This window comes from Carassius gibelio, chromosome B5, assembly GCF_023724105.1.
Source record: "Carassius gibelio isolate Cgi1373 ecotype wild population from Czech Republic chromosome B5, carGib1.2-hapl.c, whole genome shotgun sequence".
Taxonomy (NCBI): domain Eukaryota; kingdom Metazoa; phylum Chordata; class Actinopteri; order Cypriniformes; family Cyprinidae; genus Carassius; species Carassius gibelio.
In genome coordinates this window covers 5148863-5156082 of record NC_068400.1, presented here as the reverse complement: position 1 = coordinate 5156082, position 7220 = coordinate 5148863, and the positions used below count along the sequence as shown (strand labels likewise).

Below are 7220 nucleotides of genomic sequence, written 5' to 3'. Positions count from 1 at the left end.
CTAACGTTACATAGCCTATTAGTTCAATATAACGTTTGACCGCATGTGACAGCAGTGAGTGGAAGTGGTAAAATGAGGTTATAAAGTTTGTTCCTTATTACACGTATTAAATAATTAAATTCCTTAATAATAAAATGCACCCTACTGATATAAATTCAGAGTGAATTGAGTTTGCAAAAACATGGGTGGAGTGTTTTTAGTCATTGTGATTCATTGACTATTACCTGTCTATATGATATAACCTGTCTATAACATATAATACTACTGTATTATATACTTAAACTTGTTAGTGTATAAAAGTAACATACTGTAACAATCTGTGGGTGCTGGTGGGTGGAGGATTAGTGGTGCCACTGGACTGTTCTGTGATGGAGCATCAGTGATGATGCAGGTCAGGAGTGCTGAGGGTCCTTTTTTTTTTTTTTTTGATAGCTTCATTTTCATTCTTTATTTTTCTTAGTGCTGCCTTTGCATTTTTTAAATATTTTTTCTGGTCTCTTTAATTTTTTTAATAGACCCAGGTAACTGGCTGATGGTTCACTGGAATGCTGATTGGCTGCTGACTGACTTGCTGCTGGCTGACTGAGTAGTGTCACCTGTCCCTGTCTCTCCTCTCTAGCCTCGTCCTCTATTTCTTCACTGTCACTTTCCCTTCTCTAAGTGTCCTCATTCTTTTTTTCCACAACCTTTGAAACTGATAGAGGCAGAATACATGGAATTGCTCATTTTAAATATTGAAAATATCACATCACTTCAAAATTAGAAATATTACTTCAAATAATAGGAGTTTGTACTTATTATATATGTATCACCTGAAATAATATAGCTGTAATCAGCAGCGCTTTGCTGTATGTTTACAGGTCTAGGGGTGCATCGTGGACAGTGTTGGGAAGGTTACTTTGGAAATGTAATAGGTTACAGATTACAAGTTACCCTGTTTAAAATGTAATAGCAGTGTAACTTTTTTAATTACTTTAAAAAAGTAATGTAACTAATTACTTTTGAGTACTTTTTGATTACTTTTATAAATTTCTAATGAATGTTTATTTGCAACTGTTAATCATCTTCAACCATTTACACCATGCAGGTTTAACCTTAAAGTAGTGCTCAACACTGTCAGACTTTCACCATCCTTCATCACTTGAATTAAGATGATCCCATTTGAACACATCCACCACACAATCAGACTTTAGTACTGCCTTTTACTTTAATGAGATTGATCTGAAGTTCGATGCAGATTTAAAATCAAAAGAAATAGTTTATAGATACTGTTTTTGAAACCAAATCTTTGCATAACTACACTGTAAAAACTAAAGGTGCCTCAGGTATCCTTTTGAGTACTCCAGGAACCTTAAAATGTATTTTAAGTGCCTCAAAGCTCTTTTTCTCATAATAGGGTTCCTGGAAGAACCATTATAGTCTTTGCAGTTCGTGCAGGAACTCATGGGATCCTTGAAGCACTTTGTTCCCAGTTCTGAGGTTCTGGAGTCACCCTTTCATTACACTGAGACCTCAAAGTGCTCTGGAGGTTCCTGGAGGAACTCACATTTAAAAAAAGGGTTACTGCAAGCTCTGTTAACATTAAAGTGGTTCCTGGAAGATCTCACTTGTAAAAGCCAGCATCTGGAAGAACCCAGAGAAGTGACAAAAATTAAATGTGACTTATTATTATTATTATTTACTTTTTAGGAATGTGATGGAACAATTAGTTTTGTGGCACTTGCATGTGAAAAAAAAACCTAAATGGTTGAACAAATCTTCACATTTGATCTGTCAAAACATAAATAAATTAAATAACAAAAGCAAAAGGACATACAAAATCTTCTAAACAGACAGAATATCCAACTAAAATGTTACAATTATTTCTGAAAACACTTCTCAGCAATAGGGAATATATACAAGCAAACAGGCATCCAGTGGCTACAGCATGTTTGTTATTATTATTTATTAATTTCCTCCAGACTTAAACTTAAATACTGCAATAACTAAAAATAGTTTTATTGAAATAGGCTAAATGTTAAATCATTTGAAGGAGGATAGTTTACTTTGAAACTTTAAAGCAAACATTAAAAATATTATTCAACTTAATATGACTAAACGCATTAATTTAATAAAAAAAAACTATAATTATAACAATCGGTACAATAGTAATATTTAGATTATTTTTTTCCCCTAATGAAATAAGTTAAAATTAATCAGAAATAACTGTTCAGCTTTTGTCAAGAAGAAGAAAATTCATGAGGCTTGGCGTCCTCGCGCTCCTGCTGTTTGCGCGCATGCGCGTGGAAGAGCGATTTCAAATACAAGGAAGTAACGGCTCCTTTCCTCAAAGAAAGAAACACCCGCTGCGCAAGGTGAGTAAAGGCTCCGATATAAATACACAGATTTATTATTTGTATACTGATTCATACAATGTTTTGTTTTAACCATTAATTTAATAGCTGCGATGCTTACGAGTCTAATGCACTTTGTGGGACGAAATGGAGACTACAAACACAAGGTCACAAACAATAATTATTAGTTAGGTTTAACTTACACATGATGTTTATTGTTTACCTTTATTCATTGTAACTCTTTTCTTCAACTTTTCTAAATTATTGTTGTCTTTTACGTTTTTTAAATAGTTACACATCCATGTTAACGTAACGTTACATGTAACGTAAGGCTATTAACGTTAGCCTATTTTTCGAGTCATTTGCACATAAGGTAACGTTACATAAAACTGGTTTTGATCATTTTCTCTCCTCAGAAAATCCAGTATGACTTCTCTTAAAGTCTCAAAGGATTCACAGAACAGCACTATGTAAGTATTTAATTATTTATTTGACATTGAAATAACTGAAATGGTGTTTCAGCTTGGCCTAATCCAAAATTATATATGACTGTGTACACTGTTACACTGAACTGAATTAAACAATTAAAAAACGACCCTTCTTTTTATTCAGCAGTTAATAAAGAAATGTGTCTCTGTAGTGGACACCTGTGAGGCAGAGGACAGACAGCTGCTGAAGTCTGATGCTGGCTGACAATAAACAGACCTCTCTGGACGTACCCCATCTTTTGTAGGTGTGTAAATAAGTTTTGCAGAGACACACCAGAAACACTTCTAAAACATTCAATTATTTATAGTTTATTAACAGTTCTTTTTTTCTTTTCTCTTTTTTTATTGTTTCCAGAGTAATTCTAACATTGCCCTTCCTGTAAAATGATGATCCTGCTGTCCTGGATGTATATGATGAGGTAAGTATGAGTTTGTCCATGTGTGTATACATATGTAGTGTACACACACAACTTATACACACATTGTGCACTTAATTAGCCCACAACCATCAATGCACTAATATGACAAAATAATTCCTGTGGTGTTCCTCATTTTTAAGATAATTTAAAAAATACCTGTGCTAAACGAATAAATGTAAATATTTTGTTATTTAATTTTTAGTAAATCACTCTTTTTTTCAATGAACAGCCTACACATAATCTCAGAACAGCTGTGGTAATAGCAGGAGACCCATTTGGTGAGAGCAGCACTGCAGTCTTTCCTGATGGTGAGGAGCTTCTTGCTGATGAACCTGCCGACATGAGTTCACCTTACTATGAGTAACTGTGTTCTGTTCAACATTATACAGAAAAGCAATTAAAAGTACACTAAAGCGCACTGTTTTTCTGCTGTATCTGTTGGCCATTCAGGAGGAGACCATGGACCATTTCCATAAGACTGATGATGTGTTTCAGCGGCCATCAGCATCGTAAATCCTCACCATTTTTTAATATTTTGATTTTTTAAAAATTATGTGCATTAATAACGCTATACTTTGTATTATATCACATTTGTATCAAATTACTAAAAAAAAAATAGCTAATGCAAGGGTGTTTCAAATCCAGAGTCTTTTGGAGGAATGCTAAATTTGACATTGTTTTATCTTCTGACTGCTGTTATCAGTCTCTGTCAGATTTTTTCCTTTGATTGAAAGTTGTGAAAATGCTATCTTTAGAGTTTTTGTTTTGTTATTTGAGTAAATGAGAATGCAAAAATATTTGTGATACTCTCCCATTCACTGCTCTCGAAGTTAACCCAACTATAACAACTTCCGCTGCTGAGAAACTGGTTTATTAAGCTATCTTGAGGCTTATCAATTTCTTAAAATGTCCTGTGATAATTCTTCCAATCAGTTTCCATAATTTAGAACAGGAAAGAAAATGTTACTATTAGTTGCATTGTGTCTAAAATTGAATTGAATTTATTAATTTAAATTGTATCATTGTTGCAGGTACATTAAATGTTTTTTAAAGTTCTAAGATAATTGAGTCACATTTATTTGTTTATAATTTTACCAAGGTGTAAATGTTTTTTTTTGTTGTTTTATATTTGTTTATAGCAATATTAACACTGATGTGTCCATGAATGGGATTGTGATGTGCAGTATTGACTATTTAAGGTGATTATGGATATTGTTGCTTATCAATAAACTATGTTTTATATGCATTTGTTTTATTTTTTCAGTTTGTTTTTTTAAATCATAAAAAATGTCAATAGCAGGAAAAATAAATAAACCGGGGGAGGGGGTGAAGAACTGAAATTAGGGAAATGGTGCCTTGAAGCACCCCAGGTGGTTCCTGGCCATCCTAATAAAAGGGTTCCTCCAGGAACCATTGAAAGTTCCTCAGAGAACCACCCCCATTTAGAGTGGTGCCTAGAAGCTCTTCAGAGGGTTCCGCCGGTGTGGCGAAGTGAAGAACCCCAAAAGGTGCCTCCAGGAACCTTTAGTTTTTACAGTGTACAGGCATCTAACTGCATCTAACAATGGTTTGGGGAAAAATAGTTAATAAAAAAAAATTAAAGCATATACATCAACTTAAATACGGTTATCTAATAAGCATGTGTCCTATTTTGTGTACTAAACTCCTGAAACATTGGTGTCTTTTTGAAACACTGCTGTCTCTTTGTATATGATATGATGATAGTTTCTCAAAATAAAAATAAAGAAATAGGCTGGGAAATCTCACACTCATACACCCACAACCCATTCTGAAACATGGACAACCCTATTTTTTTTTATGGACCTGACATGAAAAATTTGAATCCTTAGGTTGGGGGACTTGCAACATAATTAAGAGTTCTCTCCTGAACTGCACCTTCACTTCCATTATCCATCCATCTCTCTCATGACTTTAATACTGAAGATTTTTATTTGACTTTTACCATGTTGTAGGTGTATTTTGTTTTGTTTTTTGGCAAATGAATTACCACTTGTATTTATTTTTTACAACAAATTCCATGTTAAACCACGGTTAGTACCATACCATAGGCTACATTAATTTTCCTAAGGAAATATGATGATTTGTCTGCTATATTACTACTGTAACATTACAATAGATAATAATGACGTCGTTTATACAGTATTTTGAGTGAGTGTGAGCAATGTGCTGCTGCTGCTACTTGACTAATTAAACAAAGACAAAACTACATTAGCATATTTACAGATGAAACTGACCTGCACCTGAAACCCTGAACAGAAGTGTCGCTTCTCTGCTCCAGCTGTGCGCTACACAGTTCACTCTGGTCTCTCTCTCTCGCATTGATTACTCCGGAGTCTGATCCAAACCGTTCAGCGGAGGCGCAGAGAGCGTGCGAGACCAACCATGGCCAGTCACAACTAACCGATTCATGATTTATTAGAGATTTAATTATCGAATGGCGGATTCGGAAATAATCGCTTTAGTATGTTCGGCCTGCAATTATACAATAACAATATCAAAGTAGGGCCAAATCGTCTGCCAGGCCACCGGGAATAGTCCCGGTTCTCCCAAAGTCCAGTCAGCGCCTGATTTCCACAGAAACGCAGAACGTGCAGGATTCATATTCAGTCTTTTTGCGGCTTAATATTCACAGACACCAGTCCATATCGCGTTTTTATTCAAGTGTAGGCCTACTGACCTACTTTTGATTCATTCATCCAAAATGTGGCATATTTCATCCGCGTTATAGGCTGAATTCCATTTTTATGACTGAATTCTACGGATTATGGGACACATGTTTTAGTGCAATTTGGGAAAGAAATAAGCTGTATGTGGATGTGTGTAAATATTCAAATGTAATCCTCTTTGTAATCATTACAATTTTCATAAGTAACTGTAATTTAATTACTCATTTTTTCTTAGTAACTGTAATTGATTACTGTTACATTTATTTTGTAATTAAATTACGTAACGCCGTTACATGTAACTAGTAACTCCCCAACACTGATCGTGGAGCAGGGGCACTCCTTTTTTTGACCACAAAGATTGTGGGAATAGCATCTGGTCTCAGCCTACTCTTTAATTTTTTGGTCATGACAAATTGGTTTTCCTCAAAATGTGCCTGCAGAGTGACTTGAGTTTAGTTTCCACACACAACTTTTTTTGTTTTGTTTTTTTGTTTACCCACATATTAAATGCACAGTTATAGGTAACACTGATGACTCCCTGCAATGTCTCAGCTCAGGTTTAAGTAAATTTAAGTATAATTACCTAACAATTTTTTGTTGTTGTTGTAATTTTTATTTATATTTAGATGGCTGCTGCTGACTTGATCCAACCATTATTTTCTCCTCTCCATGTCAGCAGGGAAGCCATACATTCGCACACCTTCCTCTGACCGAGTGGAGCATCCCCATGCAGCACAGCAAACCATGGTGGAGACTATGCAAGGACAACATGAAAGAAAGGACACATACAAAATGCTTGGTATGCTATTAAATTTATTAGAAATGTATTCATGAATTGCTGTAAATAGTTAATTGCATTTATTTCAATAAAAATACAAAGAAAAGGTCATCCCGTAATATATAATTACAATTTAAAATAACTGTTTTCAATTTTAAAATGTAATATACTCATGTGATTCCAAGCTGAATTTTCAGCATCATTACTTTTGAATGGCAGTGTACATGTTTGTATACGAGTATGCCTGAATATATTGTGTATATGAATAAGTACATAATTATATTAATATATGTAATTGTAAGAATTGTAAACAATAAGCTTCATTTTACATTTACTTAACATGCTAATTGCTGCTGCTAACAGTATAGTGCAGTGCAAAGCTGAAAATCAACTGTCAACAGCCTGTCTCTGTACTATCTGAAAGTCATCAATATGACATTAGTTAACATGAGATCAGTGAAAAAAAAGAACAATATGTAACGTAAAAAGGCAACCGCAACCTGTGTTTATACAAC

General features: G+C 34.3%; 1 long non-coding RNA gene across 3 annotated transcripts; it reads left to right on the top strand.

Moving 5' to 3' along the window:
* The first annotated feature begins 881 nt into the window (after positions 1-881).
* Positions 882-4484, top strand: LOC127958725 (uncharacterized). Of its 3 annotated transcripts, none has more exons than XR_008154135.1 (6): positions 882-2500; positions 2750-2803; positions 2974-3066; positions 3177-3240; positions 3470-3548; positions 3691-4484. It is a non-coding gene; the product is annotated as an uncharacterized LOC127958725 (long non-coding RNA). The 3 variants fall into 3 exon arrangements; XR_008154133.1 differs by having other exon boundaries at positions 2946-3066; XR_008154134.1 differs by lacking the exon at positions 882-2500 and having other exon boundaries at positions 2755-2803; positions 2949-3066.
* The last annotated feature ends 2736 nt before the right edge of the window (positions 4485-7220 follow it).